Raw genomic sequence first — 27153 nt, forward strand, 5'->3', positions numbered from 1 at the left:
ATATACATGGCTTTATCCGTGCTCTGTGCAGGGCAGGGGCAAAAATTTCCACTCTTGCTAGAAATTGAGTAGGCTCTATGTGATGGATTCACAGAGGAAGGATCTGGAGATGCACAACCCTTCTTCAATGATCCTCCTGAGGGGTCAATTAAAATGCTCTGACTTTTGGGAAGGATGTTTCTGTTGGTTGGTTTGTGCTTTTCACCCTGCAGCTATGAATCGGAAGCAATTCTCCAGTTCAGAAGAGTTGTTGCAGACTTCCCGAGGTGCAAGAGGGCTCAGGGACTTGCCTGTACATCCTGACAGCTGCCAGGAACAGTGGCAGCAGTGGGACAGCAAAGGAATTTTGCCAGTGACTTCAGCAGAGCCAGTCTACACTGTTTGGATACCCATGGACCAGAGCCAGCCCATTAAAAGCACTGGTACTCACAGGGTAAACACCTCTACCTGCACTCCCCAGCTGTCCCAATAACCACCCCAGCAGCAGAGCTGAGGGTGGGAAAATCTTGCTCCCCGAACCCAAAGCAGACAAACTTGGTTTCCCAGCACACACACCACTCACTTCTTTTTATAGACTGTTTTTTTCTCGAATGCAAAAGTAAATCCAGCTCAGATGATTTCCCTGTCTTAACTTTTGTACAAGAGGAAGACAGAAAGCTAAAAAAAGAAAATTAGACACTTCATGAAATCCGTGATTAAGACACAGAAAACTATCAAGACAGATGGGCTGAAACATTCAGGGAGCTTCAGTTCAACAACCCATGTATTTCAAAGATCTACAGTATGCTATTGTCTTCTCCGTTTAGAGATTTTAAATCCCATTTTTCATTGCAGTAATTTAACACCATTCTAAACTTGGAGTACACTAATTGGGCAGTCCGAAATAAACCCCAATATTTACTCCACTAGCACATGGCCCTAGCACCTAACTACACGTTTTTCCCTCCCTCTTTGCTTCTTTTTTTTTGGGTGCAGGCAATGGTCACAGCTGCTGGCTTGTGAGCTTGCTGGGGAGGCAGAGCAGGGTGAATGCAGATGGGGGGAAAGTAAGAAGCCGAAGATGGGGGCAAAGTAAGAAGCCCCGAGCTGCAGCTCTCTCTGCTCTGCTGCAGGCTTTGCTGCTGTGTGTGCCCCATGGAAGGAGCTGCTCTCACTGTCTGTAGCTGGGTATTGCCACGCACACAGAAATACGAGGCCAGCCATGCATGGAACTCCCTCCTACAAACGTTTGTCTCCCAAGGGCAAGAAGCAGAAGCCAATACTCCACACTCTGAAATGAGGAGCCAAATGCTTCTAGCAATGGTGATCTGCCCTCCACAAGTTCCTTGCTCACAGCAAGGACTCGGGCTGGTTCATCCTGCCACAGGATCCCTTCTTCCCTCAGAAATTGAGTCCTCTTTTCTGTGCAGCACACAAAGCAGTCACTCACACAGAAAAAATAAATAGAGGGGGCAGGGAGAAGAAGTAGGGAAAAAATAAAAAAGGAAACCTGTGACTCTGTGCTTGGCAAAAGCCAGTGATCAGCAACAACTGCTGAAAGCTGAGTCACTTTTTTCCCTTCCACCTGGCGAGTGGCTGCCCCGATCCATTCAGCAGAAAGCCTCTTTTCACCGAAACTGGCATAAATCTGGAGTAATTCCCTCCATTTCAATGGAGCTGCTCAGGATTTATGGCAGCGTGACACAACAAGCAGAATCCTGTGTGCTGAGAGCTACAAGCCCAGGTTTTCCTGCAGGAGACGGCGCTGCTTTGCTCTTCAGGCTGCGATGCCAACCATGCAACCGCACTGATGCCACGGCTTGTTCTATTTTTCCTGATGCTGTCATCTCCAGCAGATGCTCTGCAAGCAGGACCTTTGGAGAAATCACCCTCTTTCACACACTGCAGCAGAATTTTTATGACCAGAACATTTATTAGCTTGAATTAATTATTTTTTCAGATTTCATTTTTTCCCTCAGTTTTCATTTAATGTTTTAATTTGGTATAGCAAAGATTTATAAAATTATTATTTTTTAACATCTCTGGGCTGTGTGAAACAGAGTTCAGAAGACAGCAGAAATATCTTCTGTGCAGATGATGTGTGAATAAGTAAGGGATGAGATCAAGATTTAAGGAATACCAATCAGCTTTACCAGACAATAATCTACTCTATTTATGTTCTCAGCTTAAGAAAAAGCATTGCTAGTGGATTTATGCATGCACTATAAGCAGGGAAAAACCCTGAAAAAAAACTACCAAATACTCCCCCCAGTATGCAATGCAGTGGGCAAGCAGAATAAAAAATGGCAAATGAACACAATCCCCAACCTTGGAAACAGGGCTATTCCAACAGAGAAGAGCTTCAGCTTTACAGTAAACACATCACCTATGTAAAAAAAATGCATTCACACATATACCAAGGCACTGACAGGGTTTTTCTAAACAAATGCAATGAGTCTTGTCTGTCCTGGCTAAGTACATTTACAACATTCAAGCACGGGATGTAGCTGCCTAGAAACAGCAGTGCTCATGTCATCCTTTCAATATGGGGAACACAGTGTGCTATACAAATATTAATTTAGCCTGAACAACCAGTGAGGTATGCAAATATTACTCCCTGCTTCAACTGGGATTGATTTGAGTACAGAGGAACAGCAAGGGGGATTTTTAGCAGTGCTTCAGGAAGCCAGCTCCCAGCCAGGGAGAGCTGGAATCCTGCATGTCTGCAAGTGCCTTCAGTAGCCCTGACCAACCTCCTAGACCTGCCTGTTCTCTTCAGGCGACCCAGATAAGCAAACATTTTCTGTGTCCTGACTGGTTATGCTGCCAAATTCAACAAGGCACTTGTGCAGACATGGCTACACTGTGCAGCACCTCCCAGGTCCTGGTTTTTACATGGTTCAAGAAAAGCCACCACAGCCACTTAACCAGACAAGAGGAACTGCAAGAGACCCCTGCTGGGCACCACTACTGTCCAAAAAGCACTGATGGTGTAAAAGCAGAGAAAAGCAGCAGGAGCTTCAGCAGCTGACACTGGCTTCTTGTTTACTGGGTAAGTTGCAGAACCCCTGGGGCTCAGCTGATGAGGACAGGGCCAGAGCAGAAGTCCAGCAGGTCTTGCTGTGCATTTTGCCTTTTTAAAGTTCCACCTCTAATCCAAAGGGAGGAAAGAAACATTTGTGAAGTCAAGCAGACAAGAAAAGGAGAGCTGAAACAATGCAGATCTAAGTGACCTGGAAAGAATGATCTCCTGCACCATTTTTTTCTACTATTCCACAGAATAGCAGTGAAAGGCAGAGAATTGGGTACCTCAAGGACAGGGTGTATAGAATTGCAGCTGCACACAACACCTTTAGACCAGTAGCGCAAAGAAAACAATTCTCACAGCAACCGTGACACTGAAGACTATTCAACCCTCTTCCTCAAGAGCCTTGGTTTTAGCTTTTTACAACTCTGGCAAGTAAGTGAATGTAAGTAAGTGAATATTTTAATAGAAAATGCTGAACATAAACATAAAGTATATTTTAAAATATTTCGTTTAAAATCCTGTGATATCTGCCTCAGACTGATATTTTGAGGACAAGTTTCAGGGAAAAAAATCAGCCATTTTGGAGAGGGCAGACAAATATGTATCACTGACTTTTAAATTTACTTCTGCTGCTGTTGTTGCTAATTTACTGAGATTTAAAATGGCTTCAGGCTCTGGACAAAGTTGGAAAATTTGGAAGAAGTATTATGCTGATCAGAGATGTGTTCTTAGCTATCCCTGTGAAAAAAATCACCTATACTTGGTTAATTTTTAATCTTGGGGGTGGGAGGCTAGCAGCTGAATCTTCAGACCTTTCAGCAATGTAAACTTCACACCCTAGGCTTTGACACAGCTCCACATGGGCCACAGCATCTATGGAAGGGTCTGTCTGCACAAGGTTCACTGCAGAAGACTGAGCTCTAAGTAGTTTTGGGATTTCTGAAGTCAAGAAACCACAGTTAGTAAAGAAAGACACTGTACTTCAATGTACTATTCTTTACCTGGAAATGTACAGAAACAAGGCAGAGGTCCAGAAAAGCAAAGAAATAGTCGGACCTTCTAGTTTGATTTTTTTTTTTTTAAGAAAGTAAATCCATACAAGCAGCAAAGTGCAAGCACTTAAAATATCCCCACCACAGAACTTACTAGAGTAAATATTTTCTGGTAACCCAGTGTGCCAGCATAGAAGATTCATGGTCTGCTGTTCTCTAAAGCATCCTTCTCTTTCAGGAGCAGCACTCAGAGAGGGTGACACAATGCCAAGTTACTCTCTCTGTATTCCAAGGCACCTCCACTCAAATGCCCCCAAATCCCATTTCTTCCTTGTCAGAAATCTTTGTGAACAAATTTCCCTTTTCGTTTATTTTGTGAACTGTGCTTGTCTTTTTTTGTTTGTAAACAAAGAAACAAACAAAAAGCCAGAATGTAGCAAGGCTCTGCCAGAACTCAATTAATAAATAACGAGCATCGAGTGGTTTTGATCATTTCCTTCTGTCTGAGCCTCACAAACTGACAGTAAAACAGCGTATGACCCTTTACAGAACAATTTTGCTATCACATTACATCCTCACTGGAAATTAAGAACACAAATTTGACATTTTGAATGGGAACAGCCCATCCAATTGGTTCAGTGTTATGCACTGGGAAGTCCAGAGCCAGCACAGCAGGATTTGCAAAGCATCCATGTAGCCACTCAGCAAATCCCAGCACAGCCTGCACTAACTCTGTCAATCATTCTGCATTATACAGGTGTGACTAACACTATTTTGTTGGGCTTTTTGCAAGACATAACTTGAGCTTAATTCAAGAAATTCCTCAGGATGTATGAATCCACACGGATGGGAAAAGCAGGAAAGGAGAGGAGTAAAGACATCCTATCCTGTTGCTACATTTGGAAGAATAGGGATGCAAGAAGTAACTTTCATATTCAAAACAGGAAAATGGAAAAAACAGGAATAAGAGGTGTTTAAAGATGGATGAGGCTGAGATGTGCTGAAAAGCTGTGTTCTGTCATCTGGAAAAAATAAAAAAAAGATGGCTACAGAACACATTTTGCCACAGAGACAGTGTAAGGGAATACAGAAACACACAAACAGAGACAACTACATGAGCAGTTTCCAGCATTGTGTTTAAAAATAGTGGCCAGGAAGACAGATTCTCATTCCATCTTTGTTGGCATAACTTTGCTTGAGAGGAATATGCTAAATTTGTACCAGCCATAGATCTGCATCCTTCATTTATAAAGAGACAAATCCAGTACTAATAACACCTTTCTGTGTCCTGGTGTTTATGAGCACACCATCTGTTTGCATTTGGAAACTGCCCACCATATATGCTAAATTGTCAAAGATACATGAAGTGGGCGAAAAGTTAAGATTTCCATGACTTCAGCCCTAATTTGACTAACACCAGCACCAACTGATCTCCATCCAAAGCATAAACATAGTCCTTATAAACTGTTTAAATGCCAGTGCTCTAAAGGCACAACTGTTCATGTGTTGTAATTTCTCTAATGAATAAAATTCAGCTGCATACACAAAGAAAAGTAATGTTTGTTGACACATCACTGAAAGGAAGCAAATAATGGCTCACAATACTAAAGAAACCTGATGAAAATGGAAGGGAAATTACCCTTTGAATAATTTTGCATGACCCATAAGTTTTAGTGGGCTACAGGGAATACAAACTCAATAGTTCCATTTTACTCGCTTGCAGATACTTTCATTTTTTTATGTATACATATATATACTTTTTAAATGCACATTTACTGTCTTTTTCTAACTGTTTAAATTGCTTTGGGTGCAAAGGAAAGACTGGATTTGAACTCTTGTATGAATCACATGCACAAACTTTCTGAAAAAAAACATGAAGATAATAAAATAAACAAAACAAAAAAGAGGATAATTTCTCTTCCCTGTCTCTTTAAGATCCTGCTGCTTTTCAGCCACACGGTGAATGCTTCATTCAAATAACAGTACACGGATTTGACTTAGTAACTGCAGCTATAATTGTAGCAACTGCTTATACTGCTTCCATCCCATTAGTGTTACAATTGTCCAAAGCAGAACACTCGACTAAATTGCCCTCATTTCTTATAAACATCTCTTTTTTTTTGTAACAGAAAAAAGCCCCAAATGCCTTCAGAATGTTACCCCTTTCTTCTGTTACCATCTTTTGCTTCTTTGGCACCAAGAACATGAAAAAACAATACTGCTTTCCTGCCTTCAATGTTTGGCAGCCTTTTCTTAAACAAAAACACTGATTCAGTGGATGCTCTGCCCACTATTACAGATAACATGCCTTTTCCAAAAGTGAGTCTCTTAAGGACAGTGTGGGGTAGCTTCATTTTCAGTCATTCACCAACTAGTATCCCTTTTAGGATCTAGTAAGAACTGGCTCTTAGCATCTTCCTCTGCTGTATATGGCATTTGCATGCTTATTATGCAAAACAGTGATGAAAATAAATGGCCTGGGTTGTTCTGTTTACTCATACAGAGTACATATCTCTCATGTATTCTCACTATGATGAAAAGGCACAGGCATGAAGAGTCCATCTCTGCATGGGAATAGCATGTTGGGCAGAGGGGAGGCAGTAAGAAACTCAACTTTACTGACTCTTACACTGACAAGAAGAAAAAACTCCTGCATTGTCAAAACGCTAGACAAATTGTATCACTTAAAGCAGTTACTACTCCTAGGTTTCAGTATGCTTCACTGGAAAGCAATTTTTTAATAGCATTATTAAGGTATCACACCATGATTTATTCTTACTTGGTTTTCAACTTAGAGTGTTTTTGCCTGCTGCATTTCCTTTTCTGGCTTTAAGGAAGGGTGGCCCAATAATAATTAAATTTAAAAAACCAAACCCAATACAAAATATAACTGCTTTGATTTACAGGGTCAGAGGAAGAGCTTTGAAATATCCAATAAATCCAAACACCATTTCCAGTCTTCCTTCTTGTTCACTCACTATTCTGTGTACTTTCCTTTTTACCCTTGAATAACATATGGATAAGCCATGCATATTCCATTTATTTGCTCATTACATAACCCATTCCTGCTGTATTATCATTCCATACTTCAATAACTGTGCACATTCTTGTTACTCCATCACAATAAACCATCAGAACGAGGAAATAGACTTCAGTGTGTGGGTCCTCTCATTTTGGCAGGTTTAAGAAAGATCTTAATGGGAAGAGGGAAAAAGAGTGGAGAAGAACAGGAGGGAAAGACAAGAGGAGGGCTTAGCCTTTCACAGGGGAAGGTATGTCAGAGGACAACCACAGTGCTTCTTAGCAAAGCTCCAGAGATCCAGGTCTGCAACAAGCTGTGTGCTGAGCACTGGTACAGGGTGCTGAGCACTGGCACGGGGTGCTGAGATCTGGTCTGGGGTGCTGAGCACTGGCACGGGGTGCCGAGCACAGCTGTTCCCACTGCAGCAAAGCAGGTCACTGCCTCACTCAGGACTGAGCTTCTGTGTCACAGACCATCGCTGCTGCCCCCAGCACCAGACCTGCACCAGTTTTCTTCCACAGGGGCTTCCAAGCCCCTTGGTCACACCATTGCATGCAGACCCTCGCCTACAGCACGTGACAAGGAGGTGACCACAGAGACACTGTGGCAAATGTCATGATGTCAGCTCTTTGACCCTGACACAACAGTCAAACACAGCAGTGATACAGAAGCCATTGTTTTAGTGATACAATGCTAAGAAAGTCTACGAAAAGTATGAACTTAATCACCTAATTAATGAAACTAAAGTAATCTTCCCTCTTAAAAACCTCTGAAGGAGCATCAATTACCTTCAGTCACTTAAATGAACAAAGTTCTCTATGGTGTTACTTCTCAATTCTCACAAAATACTCCTGGAAGTTTTTTGAGCATTATTGGAACACCTGAGTGCACGTGTTAAAATGCACATTTAACAAGCCCGGTTCTTCTCTCACTAAAATCAGCTGCCCTTAATTTAAACAGCAGGAGACCTGGGCCTTTTCCACTGCCATGTTCCTTATCAGAGCTCTATAAATGTCATATCTTTATTTTATTAGTGAAAGACATATTTTATAGATTAACAATAAAAGCGTTCTTGTATGTGAGTTTTCTAGCCCCTGTTGAGACTCTGAATTCTTGAAGGTCAAATAAAACAGTCCATAGGAAGGGGGAGAAGAAAATTCTCTGCAATATCCTTTTAAAGAGCCTCCACAGCAAAGAGAGAATAAATAGCTGATTTGTTACACAGCTTTGAGGGCAGCCACAAATGCTAAGACCACAGGTAAATGAACCTGGTCATGAAAGGAGCAGCAGCTCGTCCAGTACTGTATCTACATTAGTTAACTTTCTTTGTGATTCAAGTCCAAGACTTTGCATTGTTCTATTTCCGCCTATTCCTCTGCTCTGGATTCCCTTTGTGACACTTTTATCAATGGAAAATCGAGGGAGGCATTTCCAGCTGGGAGCCCAACAAAAAAACAGGAGGTTCAGTCTGGTTTTCTCACTTGCGCTGCAAGAACCATTTCAGCACTAGTAATAAAAGCAAAACTACACAAAGGGAAAAAAAAAAAAAAAAAGACATGACCTGAAATTATTTTAGCATCATAAATACTTCACTGCTCTTTATTCTGCAGCATGGTTAGTGTCACACATTGGCACAATAATTTGCTAGCTTAAACAGGGCTCCTTGCAAATAACGAATTTGTATTAAGGGCCGCTGTCAGCTAGAATTCCAGGGAAATACAAAGGAAAAGATAACAGTGCCATTGGTCAGATCTACTCTTTGTTATGCCCTTGCAATTTTGACAGATTTATAGCTGCAGTGTCACATTATTAAAAAGTCTGACTGTGTCCTCTGTGAGTGGTGAGGAAAATACACACAAACAACAAGGGAAGGCAGGCAGCTCAGTAGGAGCCACACGAAATGGATTGTGCACAGGGACATCCCCATGGCCACACCTGCAGGTGTCATTACAGCAGCTGTGGCGCTGCCAGTCAGGTGCTCGGTTTAGTTGTAACCTGAGGAGGTGGCTTTGAAAATGAGAACATTTGTACTAACAGGATTTTCAAGGTAATTTTTCAGGGGATAGATTTGGTATCATCTAAGACCAGAAAAGACTAATAATCATACTTTTAAACATTATGGCAGTACAGACCATTCATCTTGGGAGGCACTTGGAATAGTAAAAACAGAGTAACAACTCCCATGCATTTATGTGAGCACCATTTAACACAAACAACAAGCTCCTTGAAGTCCAGGGCTATTTTCATACACCACCAAGGAGCTCCAGCCACCATCACCTCCTCAAACAAAAGAAATATCTCAAGGCTTCCAATAGTCAATTATCCAACCACTGCAGGCTCTGCTAGTGTCCTAAAGACAAGTAAATTTTTTTTCTCTTGTTTACATGTGTAGCCTGTAAGGGCTCTGCTGAGAGAAATACCTTTTTCTTTCGGTAAGAAATCAAGGAAGTTATCATCATCTCAGTAGCACAAGCTTGTCAAAGCTGCAATAAGACAAGAAGAGAAAAGCTGAAAGTAAAATACAAGGGTGGAGAATCAGATGCAAAGGCTGTCTTCTTAAAGATAGAAAATACTTAAATATGTGCCTTAAATTTAAAAAAAAAAAAAGGCAGTCACCATCATCAAATAGCCTGAAAGTTCAGAAGGCACCTGAGAGAACATTGTATGGTACCCAAATTCTCTCCTATTTTTTTGGTCGGTTGGACGAATATTTTCAAAATTTCACATGGATTTCAGGTACCTAAACTATAACGAATTGTAAACTAGGAAACCTTGAGAACTTACTGCTAGCATTCTCTGAATCTGTACCACAGACCTGTTACAGGGAACAAGAGTTTGGGGAGAATCACAGGCCAAATACCTGCCCTGTAGAATACCCCCAACAGGAGAACATGCCAAGCAATAAGGGATAAAATACTTGCAACATTTTTATGAGACTGGTGAAGAAGTGTCTTCATTCCTAGTTCCACAAAACCCGAAGTTTTTTAAACAGGCTACTATTAAAACCCAGTTTTACACTGAGCTTTTTATGTCCTCCCTAAGTCAATAGATAAATTTCATAAATGCCCAGGCAAATCCATAAATCTGGGTTATATATCCAGCTCAAACCATATACTTTATTGTCTTCCACAGCATACAGAGCAATTCTCGTTAGGTAGCTGAATATGTAAAGGCTCAGTAGAGAGCTAAGGAAGCTCCTAAACAAAAAATAATCTATGGGGCAAACTGTGTGTAGAAAAAATTAATATAACTTGTGTGAAGTCAAATGAAGTAGCTGAAGGAAGTCTATGTAATCCCAGCAGACACAATCTATATCACATCACAGGCAAATCAAACAGGAGGAAACATCCTTGAAAATATTCAGCAATTTGGAGTTTTGTCAGCTCCAAATCCAGACAGCAGCACATGAGTAGGTTATATTAACTAAACCCATCAAGGAAATCTCCATATAATTTCTGATCACTGTCTAGGGTCTGGTTTTTTGCTGTGGCCAATCTCTGAGAAAGACATCAGAACAGCAAAAAAACCCACACAACACTAAAACAAACAAACAAAAACACAAAACACAAACAAACAAACAAAAAAGCCCCCACAAAACAAGGGAAAATTACCACACCCACAACTCAGACCTAATAATTACAAGCCAAAAAATGAAGTGAGGGAAGAAATCACTTCCCATCCCTGCAGGTAAGGTCGAAGTTCTCTAGCAATAGATTTGAAAATAATTAATATGAGACCAACAAGTTAAACAGCCTTACAGGGTCTTTTTAATTTATTAAATAAATTTTGCTTTAATCACATTAATTTTTCAGAAATGTACAATAATCTTTGTGGTTTAAAATGACTTTGTATTCATTTTTTAATGGAGAGTATTTTTATTCATCTAATACATTATCCTTTCAAGAAAATTATCATACTTGACTACAAGTACTTAACGGGGCACTAATTAATACTCCTATTTCTTCTCATTTAAAACTCCTTTGAGAAATGAGGTCAGAAACCTGGTTTAACACAGAAGACACTTCTCAGACGCTAAAGGGGGAAGGGACTCAAAAGGCACTCGTCACCCTTCTCCACGGAGGACATCCCCTTTGAACGCTGTGAAAAATGCGTATCATATAATTGGCTTTTCGCAGATATTAAAATGAATATTATATGTGTTGTGTTAAAACTATATTTAACACACTCTTAAGTAGTGTGTTAAATATAGTTTTAGGTTATAAAAAGTGTTAAAATAGAAACTATGCTATGTAGGATACTTTTTTTTACAGAAAGGACTTGCAGCGAGATAGCAGCCCCAGGACACCTAAATCTTTCAGTGAAAGAGAATTTACTGCCATCTTATCAGAAGAAACGAACTTCTTCCCGCCTCGAAGGCGCTGTTAGGATCCAGAGGAAGAAGCTGATGATGACCAGACAGAATCCTGTATTTGAATGGAATTTATGCATCGTGTATGAAGTGTATGAATATGCAACAGAGTATTGTTTTTAAGGGTTAATCCTTTGTTAACGGGGGTCCTTTTTCGGGCTCGTGCTGCCCAGAAAAACGTACCCAGACGTCTGTAACTCTTGGGTTCTATTGTCTCATATTGTCCTAATTCAAATTATCCAAATTATTATTACTCTAATTGTATTACTATTTTTATAACCATTTTATTACTATTAAACTTTTAAAATTAAAAGAACCCAAGTGATTGGCGTTTTTCACAAACGCCGAAGCCCAGTCTGTCAGCGACCGCTCCGGCCGAGCCAGTAGCTGATGGTAAGGTCCGGAGCAGCAGCACGTCCCTCTGCCCCGCACCTTATGGAAGACAAGAAGGAATTCTCCCATTTCTTCTTGTTTAACGGGGTGAGTTTTACTTTCCCCACTCTGCCCAGCTCTCCCCGGGAGAAGGGTTTGTCCCCCTCCCTCCCAGAGCCCGGGCTGCCGCAGCCACTTGTTCCCCGCGCCGTGACGCAAGGACGGGCGGGCGGCTCCACCTCCCTCAGAGCCGCGGCGCCGTGCCAAGGCTCCAGCAGCGGCTGTGCCCCGCCAGGAACGCCGCAGGGAAAACGCGGGTTGCAAACACCTCCCAGAGCTGTTGGGGACTCGGGGAGCTGCTGCGGGGTTAAAGGGCTAAAGCAGAGACCGAGCGCAAGCGTTTCTGAAGCTCTCAGGAAATGTGCAGGCACTCACCCATGGACTTCACATTTGGGTTCGCTCCGCATTGTCTACTAATTGCAATTATCTAAGAGCGGCTCCGCGATGGGAGGAGGGGAGGAGAAGAAGGCTTCCTTTTGGCACAGCTTCTTCAGAGTTCAAAGGACACATATGGCCTGCAAACACAGTGCAGGGAATAATGTAAAATTAAAGGAGGGATGAGAGGAAAATGAGAACGCAGCAGGGACAAGCGCTGTTCTGGATCTGCTTGAGTGGAATTTTAAATAAAGAAACAGGAGGGAAAAAAAATCAACAAAACCCCCAGACTTATTTTAATTCCACATCTGAACAGAAGGAGGGATCACGGGAGGGGGCCCACATATGAAGGGAAGACCTCTGGGGAGCAGAACCTGAGCATTTCTGCATGGGGCAGAGAGCCCGAGCCCTACAGCCTCAGCCCAGGACTCAGAGCACTGGCCAGAGAGCAGGGCTGGAAGCTGCCAGAGATACAGGGCTTTGGGAAATGTACAGCCAACACCTCCAAGGAGACAGGATGGGTTCATTTCAGAATAAACACGTGTACAGTACCAAACCTGCAGGGAAGGACAGCCTGTCTACCCACAGAGTAAAGCAAGGAAAAATAAAAGAGAGTCCAAATAGCGCAGGTCCCAATTTTCCTTGCTCATCTCGCCACACAAAGAGAGCCACACAAAAGTCAGCAGCCTGCTAGACAGTGCCTGTGTCCATGCCAAAGGCTGACACCTGCTTGTGGCCTTGTCTTTGTTAGGGCAGAAACTAAAGGCTGTTCTTCTCACTGCAGGGCATATCAAGCACAAAAAGAAATAAATAAACAAAACAAAAAAAAATCCACAACAATTCTCGGTTGTAATTTCTACATAATTATTGCACAACAACCACCCATAATGAGAGAATGAATTTATAACCACACACAAGCTATATTTACCAGTGGACTGGTTACAAAGCAAAACAGCAGGAAACCACAATGTGTCTTCATCTTAGCTCCTCAGCAGTGGTGTAGAGCAAGGCTGCCCGTGCAGCAAGGCAGGCTGGGCAGGTGAAACCCAGGCACAACCACAGAAGAGCACAGCCTTATGGGGACAGAACCTGGACCGAGTAGGGCACAAAGATGCTGCCTGGTAGTCAAGGGAAGCTATGCAGAGGTGCAGCTAGAAAGACTTATTTGTCCTCAGGGTTAAACAGTCAGTCACACTGAGAAAACTGAAGGGAGTCTTGCCTCCCAACTATCCCAGCTTCCAGGAATTTTGATACCTAGGCAGAATTAAAAAAAAAAAAAACAAACAAAAAATATAAAAACTAACAAAAACCAAATTTAAAAACCACCCCACAACTGGACATGTGCACCCCTGTGCAGTCAGGATCCCCGAGATGAACCATCCCTGCCCCTTGAAATGAAGAGCCACTCGCAGACAGCACTTTGTTCTCCTCCCATCAGCTATTCAAGTCAGCCCCATGGCAAAACGGGCACAATTCAACCCAAACTGGGACAGTGGGACTGTGCCACAAGAGGAGGCCTGACGAGGTCGGCAGCTGAGCCCCAGATGACAACTTTTCATCAAATGGGGAGAGTTGATCTGGGTCTGCCTACCAAACACCATAAATTGCTGAGCTCAGGGGACCTTCACCCCTTCAACACTGCTTTTCAGGCAAATTTGGCCAAAACTGCCTCACAACTTTGGAAGTTACTGGGCCAATGCACTTAAGGAAAGACAGGCAGCACATTCACAAGAGCCCCATTTCCTCAGGCTGACACCATACAAGCAGGCAGCATCCCTGCTGCCAGCAGTACACCCCTGACCACCTTGCCCCAGCTGCTCCTCCTCACCTCCCTCTGTGCCAGTACAAACCCTCACACTTTCCAGGCCAGCATGAGAATGATGGCGAGCTAGATCCAGGAACAGATCCTGCTGAAACTTTCTTTTTTTTTTTTTTCAGGGATTATTTTTAACTTGGATCCTTTCCCAGACCCAGCTCAGAGCATGACTACACAACGCTTATGTCAGCACAAGGAAGCCATCTAATGAGCACCCATGAGGGGGGCAGGATCGCTGCCATCGCTATCCTCACCACCTTAATGAGCTTGTAAAACAACAGCCCATAGACAGCAGGTTAAAAAGTCACAGAGCTTCAGTAAATTGAGGATGGCACATACAAAACAAAAAAAAAAAAGAAAAACGGAAACTCATACACACAGGTTACCTAGCCACTTCCATGTCAAGCTGCCAAAACACAGCAAAAGCACAGGGCCTTCCACAGAGGAAAAGCAACCCTGCACTCAGCTCCACCAAAACCCCAATGCAGAAGGGCTCCTAACACACACCCACGGAAAGTCTTGGTCATTACTACTTCCTAAATAGGACACGCAAAGAAAACCCCCAGCATGTAAACCACTGGTATCTCAAAATGACCTTTCTCTTATCTCTTTGGCTAGGCATGCTCTCTCTGCCCTGCTCTGTCCCCAGAGAGACACCAAACACCCCGGTCCCAACTCAAGGAAGCATAAGAGCAAAAGAGAAGCGAAGGTGAACAGATCAAACAATTCTCCTTCCTCATGACCTGTGGGTGCAAACCCATCACAACACATTGTGTAACCTTAAACACATGTTAAGATGGAGACAAACATCCATGATTACAGCTTCTGGTGTTTATGCTGACCAGTGCATTATTACTGCTCTGGTGGCAATCAGCGAATCTGTCATGAAAAGAAAGGATGCATTGGGTTTGCTATCGATCCTTATAATTCCTGTCTGAGAATAATCATCTTGAAATATAGCCCAAGAGAGCACTGTTATTCCGGAACTGAGCTGCTTTTGGAAGATGACTAAAAAGCAGTTACATGCTCTTAGATATCTTCTTGAGGTTGCAGACAATTGTTCCTGGCTTTACAGACACATTTTCTGATCATTAAGTATTCTCTTTCCCCTGTAGCTGAAAGAGCCACACACATATAAAGAAAAATCTGGCTATCCCAAGAAATCATGTAACTGACTATACACAGAGGGCTGTCAGGTAGGCACAAAATAAACTAACTGAAATAGTATGATTTTTTCTCCCTCTAATATCCTTCATTTATAGTCACTGTCAGTATGACAACCAAGTAAGTGGAATGATTTCATGCATGATTTCATATCTCAATATTTCATTAATATTGAGATATTCTATATCCCCTTGTGCAGCAGACAGTTTCTGTCACTTACTTTGTATTAGGGCAACAGAGTAAGGCACCTCAAATGAGGCCTGGAGCAGTAACCATTCCCTCAAACCAGAGCTAAAACCTGGACTAACAGACTGTGACTATTGCCAGATCACCTGTTTCTCCTTACTGAAGTCTGGACATCACCAGTCGATGGGGAGGCAGAAGCACAAGCCTCTGATGGCATCCAAAACTGCCCCCAAAAATGCATATGAAAACACATATTGGAAGCTTGGCTAGAACAACAGTACCAAACAAAACATATGATGCTAATCCAAGTGTTACAACAAATTGTCCATTGTAGCAGGAAAACAGAGAAACACAGCCCTGAAAAGGGATGAGAACAATACTGACTTAAAAATTGCTAAGGGTTCTTGTTAAGTGCACATTCTAGCATATTCATAAAGTAGGTTTTTTTGAAGGTAGGAAAAATACGACAAAACAGGTTAACAAACTAAATGCAAATAGTAAGGAAAAATCAAAGATATAACCCAGAAGAAAGCTGAGCTAAGAAATGCACAAATATTTTGTGTGCATATGTGTGTGAAATTTAATATAATTCCTAATTCTTGGTATCTTGGATAACACCTGTCTGTTTTCCAGACCTGAGTTTCAGAAGTTTACTACTTTTTCACAAATGGATTCAGAAGGACTGTGGTCTCTTTTTCAGTGAAGTTCTGTCCTCCATCCCACACATGTTCCCGCTGACTCCAACCAGCCTAAAGTTAACTATAAATACAATAGAAAGTCAAATACAAAGGTAGCTTGTTGCCTAATTTTTCCCTTTTTTTCTGATGTGCTATTAGGCTATTCATAATGAATATAAAATACTTTTTTCTTTTTAATTAACAGGTAGTACAAACAAAGCCTCTAATATTTTACAAATCTAATTGATGCAAAATACTAGATATGTGTTCTAGGTCTCTGGTTTCAGATCTTTATTACCAAATTCTGACTTCTTTTCATTCCATTAATGCTTTCAACAGGTTATTAAAAAGCACAGTCTTGCTAATTTACTGTAATGTTTAGGATACCTACTCTAAAGTTATGGAGGAAATCAATAAATTGATCAATCAACAAAAAGAAATAGAAAAGTGACAAAACACATTTTGTTCTATTACTGTGGCAATTCTAAATGGTGTTTTAATTATTCATATAAATATCTCTAATGCATTAGTAAATGTGATGTATTGCACACCTACATTTTTTTTTCTTTTTAATTCTTGGAACCCAATTCAGGAATGTGGTTCCTTGCAGAAATACAAAGAAGGCCTCTGAATACTTTTTTTTAGTATTTGATTCTAAGTAGTCAAATGCTGTCCTGCTTTGGATCCACAATACCACAAGATTACTTACTCCACAGCACTCTCTGCTGAGAGCAGATCCATAGAGAAAGTCACATAATGTCACACAGCCCTGTAACACGCCACACAACACAGCCAGGGGGAAGAGGCACCTCTCCATCGCTCCTGCCATAGCCAACAGGCAAATTCCCAGCACTGCAGCTTGGAAGGGGAGGCAATCGTGTATATTAACATTCCACTGAGAAAACTAGGATGAAGCAATGAGCTAGTGAATATCCTTGGGAAGACATGTCAGGGTCTAAATTCTGGGCCTGCCTTGCCAAGCCCCTCCTCCTTTTTCAATGACATGTAAAATTCTGTGCACCTTCTGTATCCAGCACTCCAGGCAATGCCAGTCTCACTTATTCACAGCCATGTTCACTCTGCCTACCCAGTAGCTGCACTGAAGTAGTAAGTACCATCCTTGTCCCAGGAGAGACACCAACAGCACAAAGAAAGCTGCAAAGCCCATGAGTGATTCTGCGTAGAGGTGGAATTTTTCAAATTATGATAATGAGCTTCAAAAGAGAGTGCACAGAGCTGCACAGATACACTCCCTTTTTACGTCAGAAGGCACATAAAGGGTTGACTAACCTCTGCTGCTTATTTTATGTTATAATCTCACCTCTCCCTTATTTAGCAACTTCCTCCTTAAGCCCTGGCATCTCTTCTCCATTTCCCTCACAATCTTGGGGCCTTTTCCTCCCAAGATTATAATCTACTGGAAGTTCCCCCTCCCTGACCACTACCCACATCCCCGTCTTTGTTCTGGCTCCCTGCAGCGCTCAGTGTCTGGACAGGCTTCACATTCACTCCAGATTTTTTGCTCTCCTGCTCTTCAAAGCTTGTGAAGCAGGTTTTCATTCAGCTACCCTTGCCTGCCAGGATGGGGAGCATTGCATGGAAACTGAAAAGAGCTCACAAGCACCAGGCGAGCAGACCTTTGCAACCAAAACCCAAAGTAGAAATGCTCACCGTGTGTCTTATTTAGTTCAAAGCCGAAATGTTTCTGTCTAGGATGTCTGTTTGTATCTCAAGTCACAGAGAAGCCATTAGTACCAATAATGTGTCATTACGGGGGCGTCAGCAGAGACTCCACAGCTAAGGTTAATTTGAGATGCATAATTTAAAGCAGAAATAAAATCCCTCCATTTCACACTTTAATGACTCAATTCAAATCATTCTTCAAATTTGACACAGCAGCTCTTAAGGGGACACTTGCATTTTTTTCATGTCCCTTTTTGGTTTTTTCTGGCCAATTTTAAGTAAAATACTTATCTAGTGCAGAAGTAAAATACACAGATCTTCCATTTACAACCACTTTAACCTGTCTTCCCCCTCACATTTCTTTTCAGCAGTTTCATACTTCACACATTCACTCTGACACATTAGAATATGCATGATACAGGCCACTTCCGCAAGTTAAAAAAAACCAAACCCGTTCAGAGTTAAAATTTCACTCATTGTAACCCCAGGGATTTTGCCAAGAACAGCTGACAACACTGTTTATCTTAAACATACCACATCACTTAGGTAACAGTAGTACCCCCACAATTCTTTGTCCTTAGTATTTCCACTCTCGGCATCCTGCTAAAGTACATTAAATACATAATCCTTGGTTTTCAAACTGAGGCAAAGACAGAAGGATGCTGTGGTTTCAACAAGTGCTTCAAGCTGGTCCAAGTCTCCCAAATCACCAATAATTTGTTCTGTCAGGCTACTTCTCTCAGAACAGCTGATAAAACACAGAAATAATTAAGCAAAAACTCATCACAACATAATGAAGCAGCATGATAGTGAAATCTTCATGCTGCTAAGGATGCAACACCTCTCTATCAGACATCTCCTGCCAGTTGCTGTGGATTCTTCAATAAAGCTCACGTAATACTACAAAAATGTGTAGAAACATAGAATGACTTTTGTCATCTGACACAACTCTATTTTGTTCTGGACTTTCAAGAAATCACAGTTCAAGCACACAGACATTCTTTGGAGAGCTGCCCTCAATGCTAAAAATGGCCATGGAATTGCACAAGGCAGGGGGGAGGGGAGGGAAGAAAATTCCAAGAAAACTTTGACTCATCCATTGTAATTCCTCAGGTTTTTGGAGCAGAGAATGGAATGCCGTCAAGCTAAAATTGACAGAGCTATTTTCTGATCTCTAAGTGATGTCAATACTTCACAAATCCACAAGTGCTGGGAAAATTTTTCTCTGCAAAATTCTAAGAATGACTCTTAAAATTTGTTGGGTTGGGGGGGAACCCAGAGCTAAAAGAGGTACTTGAAATTGAACTCCTACGTAGGTATGTTTTTGAATACTGAGAGTATTAGGCTTCACAGCTTTTTGCTATCTGTGACTCAGACTTGCTGCCACAGGTGTCAAGTCATCAGGGACTTAACTGGAGCTCTGCAGAAACCTACTGCTTTGTGAATATTTTTTTTAACTATATGTTAAAAAATCATCCTCAAAGACAGACAAAAAGCAAGCTTTTCCACTCAGTAAAGACCTGAATCTTTCCAGTCACTAGATTTTACTGTCCTGTCACCTTTCACCTAGAAAAGCAGATTTTTCTGGTTTTCTGTTGTTTAATTCTTAAGGTTTTCAGAACAACATCATGTCCACCAGGGTTTTCAGAACAACACAATGTCAACCAAATCTAACAGGCAAAACAGCTTCAATAAAGTTCTGAGAATAACACATCCACTCTGGCACGCCAACACACTATTTTTAATTGAAGCTCATTAAAGATGTAATAGAAGAAAAATTATATTCACTTCCAGCGCTGTTCCATCAATGCAGTGAGATAATCATGCTGCTGTACCATACATAAAGCAATATTTATGAGTAGTGGTTTAGGTAATTTAATGGAAAGGCAGAAAGCAATGATTCATTCCTTGTTCTATCTGTTGCTGAAAAATTACTTTTGCCAATTGCAGGGCCCAAGCAGGCACACAGAGAGATTGCTTTCAAATGTTAGTAAAACAGAGACCTGGAAAATGAAAAGAGACAAGTCAGTTGAAATGCCGAACAAAAGGAAAAAAAATCTGGATTACAGATGAGAATTACTTTACAGAGCAGCATACAAATGCAGGCCTCTAAAGTAATTTAAACCAAATGCAGATTGAGACTGAAGTCATTTAGTGAGTCAGCACAGTAATAGGACACTAAAATTACAAGTGAGAAAAGTGCAATCCTTTTCATATAGCACACTCTATTTTATTCCAAATTTTCCCGAAAACAAATTAATTGTATCCTTTGTGTTGTACCTTCTCATTTCCTTTGGACTCAACCTCTACCTTCCAGAAATAAATTATTTCATGCAGGCTGACTAGTTGTGAGCTCTGATGTCTAGGACTTGAATTTCCCTTTCACAAAAGTTTCATCTCCAGACCATGACCACATTAATAAACAATCATTGGCATGAACACTACTGACCCTCTTCCAAGTTATGATTACTTTCCTCTGAAAATTCTTTCTTTTTTTTTTTAAATTAACAGTTAAAACCAAAGCTGCAGAGAATCATTAAAACTTCTGCCTCCCAGATTCTGCCATCCCAGAGGTTTCGATCACCTACAGACGGGTGCAGATGGGGACTTCAGTGCTAAATATACCCCCCATCAGTCAAAGAAAGGCTTTGCTTTCTATCTGCTTCAAATATTTTTTAAAACCATAACGGTTTTTAAACTTAAAAAGCAATCTTCATCTCGTTCTTGCCTCATACTTTCAAAAAAATGTAATTCTGTGAAAGCCACAACAATTGCTTGTTCAATAGAGACTGCTACTCTCTGAAGTGCTTTCTCAGATAGATTTGTATGGACATACGTGGGAGAAATGAATACTCCAAAAATATCCACAACAGATAACAAGTAGCGTCTAGAAACAACAAAAAGAAACAAAAAAAAAAAAAAAAAAGAAAAAGAAAAAGAAAAAGAAAGTCCTCCAAATGCAGCCCAAATTGGAACAAATGCCTACAGTAGCAACAGCACAGGAAGAGCAAAATGTTATTGTACATTACTGGCCTGCAGCCCACAATTACAAAAAATACTGCAGTATTCCACAGTAACAGCATAAAATATTATCATTTCAAACAAGCAGCTGCAGCACCCTGCCCACAGCAGCCACGTTGCAGAGAGCCAGGGGAGGAGAGGGCTGCCAAAGGACTCCCCACTGCAGAGGGAGAGTGGGCTACGGGGTTGGTGAACCCTTGGGATGCCTTCTCCTGACACCCACGGCTCCATCAGGGCACAAAAACCACTGCTCAGCAGCAAAATGCTTCCACATGGGCTCCAGCTGCTGAGCCCTCCAGCAGAAGGGAATCATGATGCTCACTCTGCACTATCCCTCTTGCTGTAGGTTGCCTTCTGCCAAATCTTTGCAATTTTCACGCTGTCTTAGATTCAATAAAATCTCCCCCATCCCAGCTCCCCTGCACTAATGCCTGTGGTACCCAGCCCCCTGTAACAGCCAGCCAGCAGGTTTGAACAGTGGCCTAGCCAGGGGCTCCCAGAGCAGAGGTTGGCATACAGTGCCATTATGATGGCTACCATTCCCCTCCCCAGACAGTGAGCAGCAGCTCCACTACAGGGCAGCAAAAGGGGAGAAAACACGCACACAAGTTTATCAGCTATCTTATGTTTACTGCTGTACCCAAGGATGGCCAGCACAGAGGGCAGTCCCACCACAGCAAACAAAAAACCCCAAAAATTAACAGGTAAGTCCATCTGCTCACTGGCATGCATTGCACACTAATGAAAAGCCCTAAGCAGGAATAACATCTACCAAATTTGGGTTCTGCATGGATCATAAAAAAAGACCATCTAAGAAGTTACATGTTTTCTGCAAACTTAATGTACTTGCAGAACAAGCAATCAGAGGGAAAAGCAAAGCAGAAACCCTAACTAATGCAGGTTCAGCTAATCAGTTTCAGCTGAGATGGAGTTAATTTTCTTCCTAGTGGCTTGTAAGTTTTGTGGGTCTTGGATTTAGCACGAGAATAATGTTAATAACATACTCATGTTTTAGTTGCTCAGTAGTCAACCACTTTCCATTTTCCCAGTTCTGCAGGCAAGGAGTTACACAAGAAGCTGGGAGGGAGCATGACCCAAACTGGCCAAAGGGATATTCCATACAATAGAGCACCCTGCTCAATCTGTCAGCTGGAATTGTCCAGGAGGGGCTGATGGCTGCCTGGGGACAGGCTGGGTATCAGTCACTGGCTGGTGAGCAGCTATGCTGTGTATCACTTGTCTTTCTCACATTTTATTTCTCTTTATCTTCTGGTTGCCTCCCTTTTCATTACATCATCATAATCATCATTACCACTACTGTTGTTACTGTTTTTGCTGTTGTTGTATAATTAAACTGTTCTTATCTCACCACAGGGGTTTTACCTACTTTTTTTCCCAATTCTCTTACCCATCCCACTGTGGGGGTACAGGGAGTGAGTAGCTACATAGTACTTGATTGTCATTTGGGGTCAAGCCATGACACTCGTGCTTCCTGTACAGCCTGCAAATAGTACAGATTCTCCAGACAAAACTGCAAAGCCTGAGCTTTGCCTCAGCTACCAATTCCACCTCAGGTATTTGGCCCACTGTCCCACAAGCCTGAAGTTAAGTTTGAAATACACAAACACTGTTGGGGCACCTTTTAGAGATATTCAAACCATGATGAAAACTGTTTCTCATGCAGCCAACCAGAGATATGTTTCCAGGAGGGAGCAAATTAACTGCCATACCTAAATACTTCCCAGTTCACCTGCACTTCTCATCTTTCCCACACCAGATTTCTCTGCCAAATACAAAGGAGACTGTACTGTATATATGTGCAATATATATGCAATAAACTGCAGTAATATATGCACTAGATTGAAATACTGTATCCTCATAAGCCATTCATTGGATGAAGGATTCAAAGTCCCACAGGGAGTACTGCAAATACACATTAAGTCTCTGGGTGCTGGATTTGACTCTCTGACGTACGTAACAGATGTGTAAAGTAACACATAACCAGATGCCTCTCTAGTGCATGCACAGCTAGAGACTAAAAAGCCCTAAAATGTTGTGTCCAAGGGCAAAAGAAAAGGGAGAGCATAAAAACAGAACCACATATCTAGCAAGAAATGAAAAATTTGGGCCTTATGGACTTCTTGTCTACAATGCTGAAATTTTTCATGTCTGTAATTCAGCTATGGTATCTCAAGATAGGACTTTTCAGGAGGTGGCAGTCCAGCCACTGGGGCCTGATTTGTTCCATGCCAGGGTGATAAATAATTTCTTGATGTCTTTGGAATTTCAGGATCCTACTTCCAAAGCCTCCACTGTGATTTCAAAGACCTCCATCCAGAAGAGTGGTCTAACTCCGTAGAAGAAAAAAAATACTCAGAAAAAAAAAGCATTTGGCTGTATAACAGTCACCACCACAGAGGCCTTTCTCCTTTCCCTAAGTTGGTGTGTCCTGGCCACAGTGGCTAGGAGAAAATAGCTGCTGTGCTTTTGCAATAACCTTCTAAGGCAGAGGAGAATGGTGGGTGAGAAAAAGTCAAAAACTTGTTTAAAAGCCTCAGTTTAAAATTTCTGGCTACTCCCATTTCATGAAGTAACTTAAAACCACTCTCCGCTAGAAACTGTGTGAACCACTGACTTCAGCTGTGGATCCTGCCTTTTGCAAAGCTGCTGGTGGGCTTGGATCTAAGGCTTTGGTTCAAGCTCTTATGTACTCCATACTGAAATTAACTATACTATACATCCTTTACAATAAATAGCCTCACAGTGAGGACGGACAGGATCGGCACAGTTCATTTTTCCATCACTCTTTTGAAAGTTTAGGGAAAGCACTGGAAACATTACAGCTTTTGAATATTTTGCCTTATGTGGTTTACAGGCAGCATAGTGAATGGCTGTGCAAGGTTCACCCATTTTCCTGGGACATGCAGTGTGACAGTGTGAGTCCCAGGCAGTGCCCACCAGAGCAGAGCAGAAGGGGCACGGAGGCACTGGCACGGCCACATCTCGCCACTGTGCTGCCCTGCACTGTGCCACTGCACTCTCCTGCCTCCATGCACTGAAGGTCTCCCTTCTCTGTCCTCACCACCTCCTCTTTACAAAGGCTCACACACACATACTGAAACAAAAGAATAATTTTATTATGTGCTTGGCAGCCTATGCACTTTCCTTCTGATTCACAATAGCGGCACCCCATTGAAAAGATCCATATACAGGGGGTGGGGAAAAAGAAATCTTAAGTCTCTAGCAAGCACACATATTATCAAAGCCTCACTTCCACTTAACACAAGTTGCTTTGGGATCTAATGCAGTTGATTAGAGGGGAAAATACAAACAAACAAACAAAGTCTTCTTCCATTAGCCAGGGGAGGGGGTGGGGAAATCGAACCAGTGCCATCTTTGTTGAAGAGCTCCACAAAACTAATGGTTCAGGAGAGCTGAGGAGCATGGTCAGGGGACAATTTGTGACTGATCACTGCCATCTGAACATGGCATGCTGACAGCTGAACGAAGAGCAAAACAAAAAAGGCATGTGTTTAATCTGGGCAGGCTCGGTCCCCTGTGTTCACTCCCAGTGCAAAATACAAAGCAGGAGAGAGTCAGTCTCTCTGCCTGCTCAGCTCAGCGCCCACATAACTCCCTGGCATATACCACAGGACCTTCTCCATGCACACAAATGGGGACATTATTTCTCCACATGCTGAAAAAAATAAGAAAGGAGAAGGATAGTGGTACAATTTAATATATCCTAATATGGATCTTTTGGCACCAAAGAGGTTCCCTCAAATACTCTGACAATGAGCTCCTGCACTCTGTGATACAAAAAAAGCTAAAAACAACCTCAACGATTTTCTGAGCGTAACACAGAGCTGATAAAATTACTATAAAGGCCACACAGATGCTACAAAATACCTCTTCCTGAACTTCAACATGCGCTTCCTCAGAGAGCAACAAGAAGGCAATTGTGAAAGGAAAATCATGCGCCTTATCCTGGCCTGACATCAATGAAAAGAAGGCAGCAATAAAAACATTTTGATTTATGCTCCACAGAACCAAGAAGGAATGCTTGCCTCCAAGAGAGTGGGAGGAACAGAAAGCAAAGGTAGGCTGAGGGTGATCACACAACGGAGCATTTCTCTCTCACTGGTTTGGCCAAGACTGTCACCTGAACCTGAAACAGGGCTTGTCCCAGAGAGAAAGGCACTACCTGACCTCAGCCTTCAAACAGGTTTGCACTAATACCTCATTTCACAACTACAAAAAGTGCCTGCTGAAAGGGTTCTGTATTCCTGTTTGGGATCACAGTCCCTAGTGCAAGACCTGCACATGAAAAGGAGTTGGCTACACTGATTTGAAAAACTTTTGACCTGTTCAGAAAAATCAGTACAAATACCTACAGGACCACTACAATCTCCCAAGCAATGGCCCCTGTTCACTGACCAGAAAGGAAATATTTAGCTCCCTGCAGTGGGCCTGTTGATTTCAAAAGAAACTTAATAGCTCTGTTCCTACAAAGCAAAATACAGAGCAATCACCAGGGTTCGGCTACGCTCTCCTCTGAAATCTGGTAAGCAACATATGCCTGCAAATGCCACTTGCCAAAAGGTTTTAATTCTCTGCACATTTGTGGGAATGTATACTCTGCTTCTTTCAAATTACATGTGTCTTTTTGATTCTGCAGATTCCTTACAGCAGTTTTGTCTCTTTCAGCACAATTGTGGGGCAGAAGAGAATAAATAATTTAAAATTTTTATTTAAGAAAGATGCTGGTGTTTTTTAGCGTTCATTTATGCAACATTTTCATTGGTTAAAAGTTTTACAACTGTAGTATTTTCTCCTTACTAGATTCAAGTTTGATTCTTTTCTAATGAGAAATGAAAAGAAAACAAACAAAAAATAAGACTACAGGGAAAAGGTGAGCTTCTCCTTGTGCCTCGTCATTGTCTTTATTAAAAAAAATTAACTCTGACAACACAATTCAGCCTCAGCCAGGGAACTTTTAGTTCAGTTGCTATTCAAATATCCAAGTGCAATATGCAACTCTAGTTATGAAAGGGGACATTATTTTCTTTATACGTTAAACTCCATTTGTTCAAAGGCACACTGATGAAGCAATTAAGGCAGATGTATTGTTAAAGCTGGAATAGAATTCACAGGCTTTGCTAAGAAGTTTGGTATTTCAATGAGGTGTTTAAACATAAAAAATGAGAACTATGTATTTAATATAAAAATATCTCTTAAGAATGCTGCAAAATCAGATTACTCATGACATATCACCAACAGTAAGAGATTAGTATATGCATTTTTCTGACTGGGTGTTGTATGTTCTTCAATAGTTCCCATATGATATAGATTCCAAACTAGGAAATATTTAGGCTCATGCCTAACTTTCAGAGAGAATAGCCTCATTGATTTAAACAGGGTCTAACCCTTATAAATGTCAGAATGATTGCCAGTTTGTGGGACTGGAACTCATGGGACTCATTTTCAAAAAGATAAGTGCATTACGTATTTTTACTGCTGTTTCTGGGTTTGCTGTTACCGTTCTCTCCCTCCCTCTCCTGCCTGTTTTTATTGCCTTCAACAACAATATCATGACACTCCAAGGTAAATAATGATTAATTTAATTACAAACTAACTGTAACTTATGACAAGACCCTTCAATCACTTACCTCAAATCATGAGTGTTTCAAGATGCAATTGTTAATCTCCTTTTCTCTCCCCTCTCACAGGAGATGTTGCAGACTTTTTTTTCTGGTATTTTGCATTAAAACTCTTTCCCTGTGCTCCAGGATCTTAAACAAAAACAAAAAAAGAGACACTCAGAATGAAAACGTCATTTCAAGCAATTGGTGGGTGGCTCAGGGGAAATCCCTGACCTTTTTTGAATGTATGTTTCATTATCTAAAGCAAGTGTGGTAACTTCCTCCAGCAACAGCTCTTCTGTGAGCTGTACTTAAAAAATAAAATTAAAAAAGACCCAAGTGAACAAAAAGAAAAAACCCCACTGGTTTAGATCACTCAAAACCATGGCATTTTAAAAATCCATAAGATAAGTGCACTACAAAGTATTCATTTAAAGCACAATCCAGGATATACCAGACTCCACAAATTTATGACAGCGAAAATTGAAGAAAACCCAGAACACAAACCAGAAGAAAAATCATTATGTAAAGCATTAAACTGCTACCCAGTTTTATTCCTGCAATCACTGTTACTATCACTAATAGAACATATACAGCCCTCTCCCTCAGTCTTCACTGAGTTCCTGGAGTATTTCTGTAGTAGCAGCGTGGGGGAAGTAGTAGCCGTGCTGGAGAAGCAATGCAGCATTAGCACTACAAAACCCAGCCCAGCTGTCGAGGGAGGAAGGAAGGGAGGAGGAGCGACAAAGTAGATGAGTTCAGTGTAA

The 27153-nt window shown here is 41.6% G+C and overlaps 1 protein-coding gene across 21 annotated transcripts in view; it reads right to left on the minus strand.

Annotated features, from left to right (window-relative positions):
* The window catches only part of ATXN1 (ataxin 1), a 367362-nt gene that overhangs the window by 132357 nt on the left and 207852 nt on the right, over window positions 1-27153 (minus strand). For 18 of the 21 annotated variants that reach the window (XM_074543277.1, XM_074543189.1, XM_074543262.1 and 15 more), the window contains 2 exons: window positions 26414-26536; window positions 12198-12337 (listed from right to left, as the gene is read on the minus strand). The gene's annotated coding sequence lies outside the window, so the exon portion shown is untranslated. Of the gene's footprint in view, window positions 1-9441; window positions 9505-12197; window positions 12338-26413; window positions 26537-27153 lie in introns of all 21 variants that reach the window. The other 3 variants (XM_074543238.1, XM_074543244.1, XM_074543220.1) reach the window with 2 other exon arrangements.

This window comes from Zonotrichia albicollis, chromosome 1 (assembly GCF_047830755.1).
Source record: "Zonotrichia albicollis isolate bZonAlb1 chromosome 1, bZonAlb1.hap1, whole genome shotgun sequence".
NCBI lineage: Eukaryota > Metazoa > Chordata > Aves > Passeriformes > Passerellidae > Zonotrichia > Zonotrichia albicollis.